We start from the raw sequence: 15,259 nt of genomic DNA, 5'->3' as shown, positions 1-15,259 counted from the left end.
AGCGGGTTTGGAGGTGAGGAATGATTGCAACAATGGTGGTGCTTAAATAGGAATCTAGCTAGCTAGCTTATGAATGCGGTGAGCAATGATGGAGAGGGAATGATTGTCGTACCTGTTAGCGTACGTATGGGATCGCGGTTCCAACGATAGTATAGCTGCACATGGCTGCAACCTCCACAGATTGACTTGCTCTTTCTAATCATCCAACGCAGGTCAGATCGACCAAGCTCTACTAGTACCTCGTTTCTTAATTGTAAATACATTCGAAATGATAGGTTATCTGAACAACCGATTTGACATTCTTCCAATTGTTCCTTAGTTAGTGCTGGATGTCACGCTAGCCACCAACTAGTTAAAAGTTCTAAACAGTATCTAACTGCAAGCCCAACTCCCTCAAATTTTTGAAGCGCGTGATTACTTGATTACAGTACACCTCTTTGCCTTTTGAATTACACTCAGATAACAGCATAAGAAGCATACTCAGGACACTAATCACCTCGTGTCTGAGGTTTCAGATTTATGATTTCGGCTGCAATTATAAAAAACACAGTGTATGATTCATGATCTATCGTGTCTCAAGCATGTAATATGAGTGTATAAAAACATAGACATTACAACATGTATTTAAAAATATAAATTAGGTTTTGAAAAAATGAAACATGTCTATATATAAAATTTTCCTGATGAGTACAAAAAAATATACATTGTGTTGGAAAGAAGTACACATCAGAAACACATATTTTTAGAAATATGTTAATCATGTATTTAAAATGTTAACAGTGTAGAAAAATAATGTTTCAAATATGTGCAGGAAAATGTACAAAATGTATGAAAATCTGAGTAAAAAGCATATATATATGATAAAAATCCTTGTCATGTACTACCGCTCCACTATAATATAAGATGCTTTTTGCACTCTAATAAAGACAGAATATTTAAAAAAGTTTACATGTGTATATAGTGTTTGTTATGTATACTATAAATGCACAATCTGCATGAAAAACTAGGCATCGAAACCAAATATATCACCAAAATGTTAATCATGTATTTAAAAAAGGTGTCCGATGTATATGGAAAATGTTCCATCTATTTAAATATGTGAAAACTGTATAAAAGAATTATTGCCATTGAAAAAGGTTCATTGTGCATAGAAATTTTATTTGACCATGGATTTAAAAAAGATGTTGAAAAAATTCAAAAATATATAATTTGTATCAAGTAAATAATTCATGCATACACTTAAAAAGTACATTGTGTACCAAAAAAATAGACGTGTTGAACCAGAAAAGTAATTGGTGAAACAAAGAAAGTCACACATAACCATTGAAAATCAAGAAATAAAAAAGTAAAACCAAAAGAGAAAAAGGAACCAGTGAAAAAGAATGGGAATAGTAAAATCAAAGAAAAAACAACGAAAACTGAAAAATTGAATAAAAAATAGATAGAAGAGCAGTGAAAACCAAGAAAGAAACAAAAAAGATGGAAAGGCAAAGAGGAAACTATGAAGAAACAAAGAAATGTGAAAGAAAAAAAATGAGAAAACCCAAAGAGAACCAAAACCTACAACGACCGAACGAGACATACAGCAACAAAGCAGATGTTATTGGTGTTGGAAATATGCCCTAGAGGCAATAATAAATTAGTTATTATTATTAGTTCATGATAATCGTTTATTATCCATGCTATAATTGTATTGATTGGAAACACAATACTTGTGTGGATACATAGACAAAACACTATCCCTAGTAAGCCTCTAGTTGACTAGCTCGTTGATCAAAGATGGTCAAGGTTTCCTGGCCATAGGCAAGTGTTGCCACTTGATAACGGGATCACATCATTAGAAGAATCATGTGATGGACTAGACCCAAACTAATAGACGTAGCATGTTGATCGTGTCATTTTATTGCTACTGTTTTCTGCGTGTCAAGTATTTATTCCTATGACCATGAGATCATATAACTTACTAACACCGAAGGAATACTTTGTGTGTATCAAACGTCGCAACGTAACTGGGTGACTATAAAGATGCTCTACAGGTATCTCCGAAGGTGTTCGTTGAGTTAGTATGGATCGAGACTGGGATTTGTCACTCCGTGTGACGGAGAGGTATCTCGGGGCCCACTCGGTAATACAACATCACACACAAGCCTTGCAAGCAATGTGACTTAGTGTAAGTTACGGGATCTTGTATTACGGAACGAGTAAAGAGACTTGCCGGTAAACGAAATTGAAATAGGTATGCGGATACTGACGATCGAATCTCGGGGCAAGTAACATACCGAAGGACAAAGGGAATGACATACGGGATTATATGAATCCTTGGCACTGAGGTTCAAACGGTAAGATCTTCGTAGAATATGTAGGATCCAATATGGGCATCCAGGTCCCGCTATTGGATATTGACCGAGGAGTCTCTCGGGTCATGTCTACATAGTTCTCGAACCCGCAGGGTCTGCACACTTCAGGTTCGACGTTGTTTTATGCGTATTTGAGTTATATGGTTGGTTACCGAATGTTGTTCGAAGTCCCGGATGAGATCACGGACGTCACGAGGGTTTCCGGAATGGTCCGGAAACGAAGATTGATATATAGGATGACCTCATTTGATTACCGGAAAGTTTTCGGAGTTACCGGGAATGACGAATGGGTTCCGGGAGTTCACCGGGGGGGGGCAACCCACCCCGGGGAAGCCCATAGGCATTGGGGGAGCCGCACCAGCCCTTAGTGGGCTGGTGGGACAGCCCAAAAGAGGCCTATGCGCATTGGAAGAAAAATCAAAGAGAAAAGAAAAAAAAAGGAAGGAGGTGGGAAAGGGAAGAAGGACTCCACCTTCCAAACCAAGTAGGACTCGGTTTGGGGGGGGAGACCTTCCCCCTTGGTTCGGCCGACCCCCTTGGGAGTCCTTGGACCCCAAGGCAAGGCTCCCCCCTCCTCCTCCTATATATAGTGGGGTTTTAGGGCTGATTTGAGACAACTTTTGCCACGGCAGCCCGACCACATATCTCCACGGTTTTACCTCTAGATCGCGTTTCTGCGGAGCTCGGGCGGAGCCCTGCTGAGACGAGATCATCACCAACCTCCGGAGCGCCGTCACGCTGCCGGAGAACTCTTCTACCTCTCCGTCTCTCTTGCTGGATCAAGAAGGCCGAGATCATCGTCGAGCTGTACGTGTGCTGAACGCGGAGGTGCCATCCGTTCGGCACTAGATCGTGGGACTGATCGCGGGATAGTTCGCGGGGCGGATCGAGGGACGTGAGGACATTCCACTACATCAACCGCGTTCACTAACGCTTCTGCTGTACGGTCTACAAGGGTACGTAGATCACACATCCCCTCTCGTAGATGGACATCACCATGATAGGTCTTCGTGCGCGTAGGAAAATTTTTGTTTCCCATGCGACGTTCCCCAACAGTGGCATCATGAGCTAGGTTCATGCGTAGATGTCTTCTCGAGTAGAACACAAAAGTTTTTATGGGCGGTGATGTGCGTTTTGCTGCCCTCCTTAGTCTTTTCTTGATTCCGCGGTATTGTTGGATTGAAGCGGCTTGGACCGACATTACTCGTACGCTTACGAGAGACTGGTTTCATCGCTACGAGTAACCCCGTTGCTCAAAGATGACTGGCAAGTGTCGGTTTCTCCAACTTTAGTTGAATCGGATTTGACCGAGGAGGTCCTTGTATAAGGTTAAATAGCAATTCATATATCTCCGTTGTGGTGTTTGCGTAAGTAAGATGCGATCCTACTAGATACCCATGGTCACCACGTAAAACATGCAACAACAAAATTAGAGGACGTCTAACTTGTTTTTGCAGGGTATGCTTGTGATGTGATATGGCCAACGATGTGATGTGATATATTGGATGTATGAGATTATCATGTTGTAATAGATAATATCGACTTGCACGTCGATGGTACGGCAACCGACAGGAGCCATAGGGTTGTCTTTAAACTAACGTTTGTGCTTGCAGATGCGTTTACTATATTGCTAGGACGTAGCTTTAGTAGTAATAGCATGAGTAGCACGACAACCCCGATGGCGACACGTTGATGGAGATCATGATGATGGAGATCATGGTGTGACGCCGGTGACAGGAAGATCGTGCCGGTGCTTTGGTGTTGGAGATCAAGAAGCACATGATGATGGCCATATCATGTCACTTATGAATTGCATGTGATGTTAATCCTTTATGCACCCTATCTTGCTTAGAACGACGATAGCATTATGAGGTGATCTCTCACTAAAATTTCAAGACGAAATTGTGTTCTCCCCGACTGTGCACCGTTGCGACAGTTCTTCGTTTCGAGACACCACGTGATGATCGGGTGTGATAGACTCAACGTTCACATACAACGGGTGCAAAATAGTTGCACACGCGGAACACTCGGGTTAAGCTTGACGAGCCTAGCATGTGCAGACATGGCCTCAGAGCACATGAGACCGAAAGGTCGAGCATGAATCGTATAGTTGATATGATTAGCATAGAGATGCTTACCACTGAAACTATTCTCGACTCACATGATGATCGGACTTGAGATAGTGGATTTGGATCATGTACCACTCAAATGACTAGAGAGATCTACTTTTTGAGTGGGAGTTCTTAAGTAATATGATTAATTGAACTAATTGTCATGAACATAGTCTAATGGTCTTTGCGAATTACGATGTAGCTTGCGCTATAGCTCTACTGTTTTTATATGTTCCTAGAGAAAATTTAGTTGAAAATTGATAGTAGCAAACTTTGCAGACTGAGTCTGTAAAACCGAGGATTGTCCTCGTTGCTGCGCAGAAGGCTTATGTCCTTAATGCACCACTCGGTGTGCTGCACCTCGAGCGTCGTCTGTGGATGCTGTGAACATCCGACATACACGTTTCTAATGACTACACGATAGTTCAGTGCAAAATACTTAATGGCTTAGAAGCAAGGCGCCGAAAACGTTTTAAAACGTCACGGAACATAAGTGATGTTCTAAAGAGATGAAATTGTGATTTCATGCTTGTGCCCTTGTTAAGAGGTACGAGACCTCCAACAAGATTCTTTGTCCACAAAGTAAAGGAGAAAAGCTCAATCATTGAGCGTGTGCTCAGATTGTCTGAGTACGACAATCGCTTGAATCAAGTGGGAGTTAATCTTCCGGATAAGATAGTGATAGTTCTCCAAAGTCACTGCCACCAAGCTGTGAGAGCTTCGTGATGAACTATAACATATCAAGGATAGATACAATGATCTTTGGGTGATTCGCGATGTTTGACACTGCGGGAGTAGAAATCAAGAAGGAGCATCAATAGTTGATGGTTAGTAAAACCACTAAGTTTCAAAGGGCTAGAAGGGACACTTCGTGAAACGGCAAAACAGTTGCTGCACTAATGAAGAGACCCAAGATTAAACCCAAACCCGAGACTAAGTGCTTCTGTAATGAGGGGAACAGTCACTAAGGTGGAGCAACTCTAGATACTTGGTAGATAAGAAGGCTGGCAAAAGTCGAAAGAAGTATATTTGATATACATGATGTTGATGTGTATTTTACTAGTACTCCTAGTAGCATGAGGGTATTGGATACCGGTTCGGTTGCTAAGTGATTAGTAACACGAAACGAAAGCTACGGCATAAATGGAGACTAGCTAAAGGCGAGGTGACGATACGTGTTGGAAGTGTTTCCAAGGTTGATATGATCAAACGTCGCACGCTCCCTCTACCATCGGGATTGGTGTTAAACCTAAATAATTGTTATTTAGTGCTTGCGTTAAGCATGAACATGATTGGATCGTGTTTATTGCAATACGATTATTCATTTAAAGAGAATAATGGTTACTCTATTTTCTTGAATAATCACCTTCAATGGTTTATTGAATCTCGATCGTAGTGTTACACATGTTCATGATATTGGTGCCAAAAGATACGAGTTAATGATGATAGTACCACTTACTTGTGGCACTGCCGCTTGAGTCATGTTGGTATAAATTGCATGAAGAGGCTCCATGCTGATGGATCTTTGTACTCACCTGATTTTGAATCACTAGTGACATGCAAATCATACCACATGAGCAAGGCCTTGTTTTCATTGAGATGAAATAAGATAGTAACTTGTTGGAAGTGATACATTTTGATGTATGCAGTCCAATGGGTGCTGAGGCACGCAGTGGATATCATTATGTTCCTACTTCACTGACGATTTGAGTAGATACAGGAGTATTTACTTAATGAATCACAAAGTCTGAAATATTGAAAAGTTCAATTCTGTTTCAGAGTGAAGTTCGTTGTAGCAAGAGGATAAACTGTCTACGATATGATCATAGAAATGAATATCCGAGTTACGAGTTTTGGTACGCAGTTAAGACAATGTGGAAATTGTTTCGCAGTTCATGCCACCTGGAACATCATAGTGTGATGATGTGTCTGAACGTCATAGCCACGCACTATTTGGTATGGTGCATACTATGATGTCTCTTATCGGATTACCACTATCGTTTATGGGTTATGCATTAGAGACAACCGCATTCACTTTAAATAGGGCACCGCGTATTTCCGTTGAGATGACACAGTATAGACTGAGGTTTAGAGAAATCTAAACTGTCGTTTCTTGAAAGTTTGGGGCTTCGACACTTATGTGAAAAAGTTTCAGTCTGATAAGCTCGAACCCAAAGCGGATAAATGCATCTTCATAGGATATCCAAAACAGTTGGGTACATCTCCTATCTCAGATCCGAAAGCAAAGTGTTTGTTTCTAGAAACGGATCCTTTCTCGAGGAAAGGTTTCTCTCGAAAGAATTGAGTGGGAGGGTGGTAAAACTTGATGAGGTTATTGAACCATCACTTCGACGAGTGTGTAGCAGGGCGCAGGAAGTTGTTCCTGTGGCGCCTACACCAATTGAAGTGAAAGCTGATGATGGTGATCATCGAGCATCGGATCAAGTTACTACAAGCCTCGTAGGTTGACAAGGTCGCGTACTACTACAGAGTGGTACGGTAACCCTGTCTTGGAGGTCATGTTGTTGAGCAACAGTGAACCTACGAGTTATGGAGAAAGCAATGGTGGGCCCGGATTCCGACAAATGGCTGGAAGCCATGAAATCCGAGAGAGGATCCATGTATGAAAACAAAGTTTAGACTTTGGAAGAACTACTTGATGGTCATAGGACTATTGAGTAAAAATGGATCTTTAAAAGAAGACAGACGATGATGGTGATAAGTCACTATTAAGAAAAGCTCGACTTGTCGCAAAGATGTTTTCGACAAGATCAAACAGTTGACTATGATGAGACTTTCTCACTCGTAGCGATGCTAAAAGTCTGTTAGAATTATGTTAGTAGTTGTTGCATTATTTATTAAATATTGCACGTAGGATGTCAAAACATTGTTTCCTCGACGGTTTCCTTGAGCAAACATTGTATGTGATACAACTAGGAGGTTTTGTCGATCCTAAAGATACTAGCAAGTATGCAAGCTCCAGCGATCCTTCAATGGACTGGTGCAAGCATCTCGGAGTTGGAATATACACTTTGATGAGATGATCAAAGATTTTGGGTTTGTACAAGGTTTATGAGAAACTTGTATTTCCAAAGAAGTGAGTGGGAGCACTATAGAATTTCTGATAAGTATATGTGGTTGACATATTGTGGATCAGAAGTAATGTAGAATTTCTGTAAAGCATATAAGGTTGTTTGAAAGGAGTTTTCAAAGGAATACCTGGATTGCGCTACTTGAACGTTGAGCATCAAAGATCTATGGAGATAGATCAAAAGGCGCTTAATGAAAGTTTCAACAAAATACATGCCTTGACAAGTTTTTGAAGGAGTTCAAAGTAGATCAGCAAAGAAGGAGTTCTTGGTTGCGTTGTAAGGTGTGAATTTGAGTAAGACTCAAAACCCGACCACGGCAGAATAAAGAGAATAGACGAAGGTCGTCTTCTATGCCTTAGCCGTAGACTCTAAAGTATGCCATGCTGAGCACCGCACCTGATGTGTGCCTTGACTCAAAGTCTGTTGAGAGGTACAGAAAGTGATCCATGATTGAATCACTGATCAGCGGTCAAAGTTATCCTTAGTAACTAAATAGACTAAGGAATTTTTCTCGATTATGGAGGTGGTTAAAGAGTTCATCGTAAAGGGTTACGTCGATGCAAGCTTTGACACTAATCCGAATAACTGTGAGTAGTGAAACGGATTCGTATAGTAGAGTAGATACTTGGAGCATTTCCGAATAGCACGTAGTAGCAGCATCTATAAGATGACATAAAGATTTGTAAAGAACGCACGGATCTGAAAGTTTCAGAACCGTTGACTAAAACCTCTCTCACGAGCAAGACGTGATCAGACCCCATAATTATATGGGTGTTGGATTCATTGGAATCACATGGTGATGTGAACTAGATTATTGTCTCTAGTGCAAGTGGGAGACTGTTGGAAATATGCCCTAGAGGCAATAATAAATTAGTTATTATTATTAGTTCATGATAATCGTTTATTATCCATGCTATAATTGTATTGATTGGAAACACAATACTTGTATGGATACATAGACAAAACACTGTCCCTAGTAAGCCTCTAGTTGACTAGCTCGTTGATCAAAGATGGTCAAGGTTTCCTGGCCATAGGCAAGTGTTGTCACTTGATAACGGGATCACATCATTAGGAGAATCATGTGATGGACTAGACCCAAACTAATAGACGTAGCATGTTGATCGTGTCATTTTATTGCTACTGTTTTCTGCGTGTCAAGTATTTATTCCTATGACCATGAGATCATATAACTTACTAACACCGGAGGAATACTTTGTGTGTATCAAACGTCGCAACGTAACTGGGTGACTATAAAGATGCTCTACAGGTATCTCCGAAGGTGTTCGTTGAGTTAGTATGGATCGAGACTGGGATTTGTCACTCCGCGTGACGGAGAGGTATCTCGGGGCCCACTCGGTAATACAACATCACACACAAGCCTTGCAAGCAATGTGACTTAGTGTAAGTTACGGGATCTTGTATTACGGAACGAGTAAAGAGACTTGCCGGTAAACGAGATTGAAATAGGTATGCGGATACTGACGATCGAATCTCGGGAAAGTAACATACCGAAGGACAAAGGGAATGACATACGGGATTATATGAATCCTTGGCACTGAGGTTCAAACGATAAGATCTTCGTAGAATATGTAGGATCCAATATGGGCATCCAGGTCCGGCTATTGGATATTGACCGAGGAGTCTCTCGGGTCATGTCTACATAGTTCTCGAACCCGCAGGGTCTGCACACTTAAGGTTCGACGTTGTTTTATGCGTATTTGAGTTATATGGTTGGTTACCGAATGTTGTTCAAGTCCCGGATGAGATCACGGACGTCACGAGGGTTTCCGGAATGGTTCGGAAACGAAGATTGATATATAGGATGACCTCATTTGATTACCGGAAAGTTTTCGGAGTTACCGGGAATGTACCGGGAATGACGAATGGGTTCCGGGAGTTCACCGGGGGGGGGGCAACCCACCCCGGGGAAGCCCATAGGCATTGGGGGAGCCGCACCAGCCCTTAGTGGGCTGGTGGGACAGCCCAAAAGAGGCCTATGCGCATTGGAAGAAAAATCAAAGAGAAAAGAAAAAAAAAGGAAGGAGGTGGGAAAGGGAAGAAGGACTCCACCTTCCAAACCAAGTAGGACTCGGTTTGGGGGGGAGACCTTCCCCCTTGGTTCGGCCGACCCCCTTGGGAGTCCTTGGACCCCAAGGCAAGGCTCCCCCCTCCTCCTCCTATATATAGTGGGGTTTTAGGGCTGATTTGAGACAACTTTTGCCACGGCAGCCCGACCACATATCTCCACGGTTTTACCTCTAGATCGCGTTTCTGCGGAGCTCGGGCGGAGCCCTGCTGAGACGAGATCATCACCAACCTCCGGAGCGCCGTCACGCTGCCGGAGAACTCTTCTACCTCTCCGTCTCTCTTGCTGGATCAAGAAGGCCGAGATCATCGTCGAGCTGTACGTGTGCTGAACGCGGAGGTGCCGTCCGTTCGGCACTATATCGTGGGACTGATCGCGGGATAGTTCGCGGGGCGGATCGAGGGACGTGAGGACGTTCCACTACATCAACCGCGTTCACTAACGCTTCTGTTGTACGGTCTACAAGGGTACGTAGATCACACATCCCCTCTCGTAGATTGACATCACCATGATAGGTCTTCGTGCGCGTAAGAAAATTTTTGTTTCCCATGCGACGTTCCCCAACAATTGGACCAACCTGTTTGCGTCGCGTTGTGGGGTGTTGCCGGATAGGGTAGCGAGCAATTGCTCCCAAGTAGGAGCACTGACCACAAAATACACGAATTAGCTGTCAAGGCGTTTGTATTTGTACCGTGATCAGTAGGCAGGTAGCACGTCCAAGATCATTCGCCGGGCCGTGTCGGGCTTTTGAGCAGGCCTGGCCAAGCCCGACACAAAAAACCCAGGCCCGGGCCCGGTCCGGCCCGGTCGTCGGGCCTAGAAATCATGCCCAAGCCCGACCCATCAGTGTAAAATCCCATCAGGCATCAGGCATCGGGCTGGGCCTCTTTGCTAAATTGTCAATATGGCGGGTTCGAGCCCGGCCCGGTCCGGCTTTCGGGCTTAAAATCTAGGTCCAGGCCCGGTCCGTGGGCGCCATCAGGCAGGATCAGGTATCCCATAGTCAGGTATACATCCAAGAAGGCTGCTATGTGTCCATACTCTCCATACCTTGTATATCCCCTCCCCCTTTCTCAAAAAATATATAGCACACCCCCTCCTCCTCCATGGAAAACAAATTTTTTGATATTGATAAAGAAAGTACATAGAATCTGAATATTTGGCCGAGCTTTGCAACGTGTGATAAATATTCTAATAAGTTATCCCATAATTTTAGCTGCCCTTATTAGTTTTGGAACTTATAATTTGGAATTTCATATAAAAAATATCAAAATTAATATACGCGCCAGGTAGGGGTCGAACCTACGACCTTCCGCTTAGGAAACGGACGCTCTATCCACTGAGCTACAGGCGCTGGTGATTTAAATATTAACCGCCAGTTCATCTGGTAAATACTCCTTCCATTTTTAAATAAGGATTCACTAGGGGTGCCTACATACGGATGTATATAGACATAATTTTAAGCATAGATTCACTCTTTTTGCTTCGTATGTAGTCTCCTTCTAAAATCTCAAAAAAATTATATTTAGAAACGGAGGAGTAACTATTACCCGTCAGTTCAGAAGTAAATAATTAACCACAATCCACTACCTATTTTTCTTAGCAGTACAGAAATGCTACATCAGTAAATCATGCATCTAAGTTATAAGTTACACTTTTGGCATTAGGAAATCCGTGTCACCCTGAAATGTATCATAGTCAGTTCATGCATGTATTGTTAGTTTTAATCTTGTTACAAATCATTAGTTCATTTCATGCATGCATCTTTAGTTAGAGATTAATTAGTAGTCTCTATGGGCCACACATGTCATGTTTCTACACATGTGTGTTTGAGTCATTGTATGTATACATAAGTAGTAGCCAGAGACGTGCTTGTTCACGTTGCGGCGGTCAGCACGTGGGTTTATTTAGGCCATGATCAAATCATGGGATGGCACGATATAGAAGGATCAAATCGTGTTGGAGTTTGTTTCGGCCAAGTCGTCCGGCCGTTATCTTTGTAATCTCTCAGGTTGTTATGGGAGAAAGAATAAGAAGGAAAGAAAGCCAGAAAAGAGGCAAGTAGTTGCGCCTCGCAAAATAACTGGTATCATAGTGTTCGTCTTCCTCTCTCGTTCGTTCGTCGTTCTATGTGTTCGCTTGTGTAGCCTCGCGTTTGTTCCAACATGTACGTCATCAGTTAATTTTATTTGTGCTAAGTTTTGTGCTCTCATGGACATGGTATATGTCCTGGACACTTGGAGTATACCTATATGGTTGATCCTTCAGAATTTTTACAATTTGCACTCTTCTAACTGGAATCTAATTTTTTCTCTTTTAAATCATTTTGTTATATACTTATAATTTTTAATATTTTAAAGTGTAAATCAAGAATATTCTTTCATTTCATTTTATTTTATTTTAGCTGCTTATGTACTACCTAATTAGTCATTTTTTTAATAAGATTGCCGCAACAACACATGGGTATCATATCTAGTTTCATAAAAAATAAACATCGTTAGTTTCTTTGGAATTAATTTTGGACTAGTAAAACTAAGAGAATGTAGATTTATTATCATAGGGAATAAGACGTTCGAGAAGCTTGGGACGATCCATCCGAATGTTGTTTTACATGCTAGTGTACTTAACAATGGTGTACCACATGCCAAGCATCAACGCCACCACCCTCCTCAACGTCTTCTCGCACACGAGGAACCTAGCCATTGTCTTCGATACCTACGTTGCGACACCTACCTCAACCGCTACACTACCATCGCCGTCGCCAGTATGTCCTCCTTCATCACCATGTCCGTCCACACCCTCTCCATCGCCCTCCATTCCCTGCATCCTTGACGTGCAACACATCCAAAGGGCATATGTGTGAGGGCCCTACTAGCTCCCATCTTGTCGCACTCTTGGTGTCCTTCTTGGTCATAGGCATCGTATGGCATTCGACCGTGCAACCTGTCCTTTGGGGCCAACCGGTTCACCCTGTGCATCGTTGACAGTCGTGACTACATCGTCAACTTCTTCAATTGGTACTGCTTCACCTTCAACGTCGACACGACGCTTATGGAAACCATCATCACCTACCTCCAGAGCAACCTTCCACTTAATTAGAGTAAAATACATCGGAAGTCTTAAATGTATTTCCAATATGTCGAATAGGTCCTAAAAGTTTGAAATCATTCACCTCGGATTCTATATGTGTACATGCGGCTTTTAGTAAATACTTGACACATTTAGAATGCTTTTAAGACCTGTGGTGAACGACTTACAGACATTTAGGATCTACAGTGAACGGTTTTAAATTTTTAGGATCTACTTAACACACTTAGAATACTTTTAGGACCTCCGGTATATTTTACTCTTTGAATTACTACCTTCGCTTCAGGGTTTTGTCAGTACATTCTTTCTTCAGCTTGCTTATATTATGGTTTGAAACTTTTCCAACACGTAGGAATTGTGGAAATGTACAGACATGTTGATCAAATCTTGGAGAGGTGAGCAGGAAATTAATAATTAAATAAATCTGACTAAATATTGATAAGATGAGAAATTATATAAACATGCACTGTAGCATGTATAAGACTTTTCAGTAATGATTTTATTTTATTAAGAAGTATTTTGTCAAGCCATAATTGAAGTCTATGGTGCTAGGTATAATTTCGTATATATTTTGCTTCCTAAACTATACAACTCTATTTGTTAACGCAGTTTGCAGCATCGACAAGTCATCCTGAAAATTTGGCATGGACCAGTAAAACTGAACTCAAACTTAACGCTGGAAGCAAAACTTCAATGTCAAATGCTGAAGAGAAAATGGCGCAGCAAAGCACACACGTCCACTTCTATAGTATATACTGTTCAGACGAGGACACAAAGAGGGGATCAATATTGTCACTCGACAGACAAGGTGATCATAGTTTACATAATTTAGAATTTAAATCTCCCGCCACTCCATGGGAAACTAACGGCATAATCAAAAGAGGATAATGAGTACGTGTGTGGACAGTTCCATGCGTGTTCGCTCGGAAATAAGCGATTTTTTTAACTGGGCAAACCCCTTTCCATTACCAGCATAACGGAAGTGCAAAGTTCAACAAAATGAAAAAAAACAAAAAGGGATGCGAGTTTAAAGCATTGTTCGGAAACTCACCATAGACACTCGTCATCGAGCAGCCTACCGTAGGGCGAAAACCCAAAAACACCATAGAAACACAACCGACAATCTAGAACCAAAGTTCAAATGACAGGACCCAAGTCTGAAAAGAAAGCTAGCATACAGTCAGATTCACAAAGGAATCGACTACAACGCCCACGCAGGGGGGATTCTAAAACACTTAACAGCAAAAGCTAAGACATGCAGAATCACCACCATCACCGGGCACCTTCTGGAGCAGCACCGGTCCGCATCATGCTCGTTGCATTGTTCTTCAGCATCTTAGCACCTCGCTCCATTGCTTCCCGATCATCCCCTGTCAGCAGATCTGCCCAGTATGTAAGGAAACCACAAGCAGTATACACTACATCAAAGGGGGACCTCAACTTTTTATTCTCAAAGGGTAGCACGATTACGACAGTTCCACAACGCCCAACACACTGCAGCTAGACCAAAGGTATAGAACCTAGCTCCATTAGGAAGGAATATAAAGCACCACGAAAAGAATTGCCATATATTATTAGAGCCCATGCTAGTGCCAAGCATGCAACCAATAGTTCTCCAGACCACCCTAGCAACTAGCAAGTAAAGCATAAGTGTTGCGAAGTTTCCCTCTCTTTACAAAACGAGCAACTAGGATTACGTCCCCATTTCTTCCTCTTCATCACATCACGAGTGAGAATAGCATCCTGAAACAATTGCCAAAGAAAAAATCTGGATCTTAAGAGGGATTTTAGCTCTCCAAATCCATCTATAATCACAGCCAACAATGTTTCTTTCTAGGTACTCATAAACAGAGTTAGTAGAGAACTTTTTCCCACTCCCGGGCGTCCAAATAATCTGGTCTGGAGCCTCAGAAATGGTCCAACTTTCAACAGTTTTCTTAAGATCTTCCCATTGACAAACCAGGGAATGGTTCATCTGCCTCCTGAAGAAATCATTCTCCACCCCATTTTTAAATCTCCCCACCATTATACTCTGGTGGTTACAAATGTAAAACAGATCAGCATATGTGTTTTTCAGTGGTGGATTACCGCGAACGGGATCATACCAGAGTCTCGCAATGTTGCCAGAATTTAACACAACTTCTCTGCCAGCCATGTAGTAAGGTTTCGCTTTCGTAATGGCCTTCTAGATAGGAGAATCCGCAAATTTGTTCGTCACCGAAGCCACATCATCCTTTTTAAAGTACTTAGCCTTAATCACCTCTTGCCATAACCCATTCTGGGTTTCTAGTTTCCACCACCACTTAGTGAGAAGACTAATATTTTGTTTGTGGAGATCTTTCACTCCCAGACCCCCCTTTCTCTTAGATCTACAGATACGTTCCCATCTCACCAAATGATACCTTTTATTCCCCTCATACTCGCGTCAGAAGAAAAAAATTCCGATGCTTGTCCGATTTATATATTACCATCTTAGGAAGCAAGAACATCGACATGTAATAGTACACAATACTGGCAAGGGAGGAA

At 42.1% G+C, this 15,259-nt stretch overlaps 1 non-coding gene across 1 annotated transcript; it reads right to left on the bottom strand.

Annotated features, from left to right (window-relative positions):
• Window positions 1-10,927: 10,927 nt before the first annotated feature.
• On the bottom strand, window positions 10,928-11,000 carry TRNAR-CCU. The gene has a single exon. It is a non-coding gene; the product is annotated as a tRNA-Arg (tRNA).
• Between the last annotated feature and the right edge of the window lie 4,259 nt (window positions 11,001-15,259).

This window comes from Hordeum vulgare, chromosome 5H, assembly GCF_904849725.1.
Source record: "Hordeum vulgare subsp. vulgare chromosome 5H, MorexV3_pseudomolecules_assembly, whole genome shotgun sequence".
Taxonomy (NCBI): Eukaryota; Viridiplantae; Streptophyta; class Magnoliopsida; order Poales; family Poaceae; genus Hordeum; species Hordeum vulgare.
This window is presented reverse-complemented; position numbering and strand designations above follow the sequence as displayed.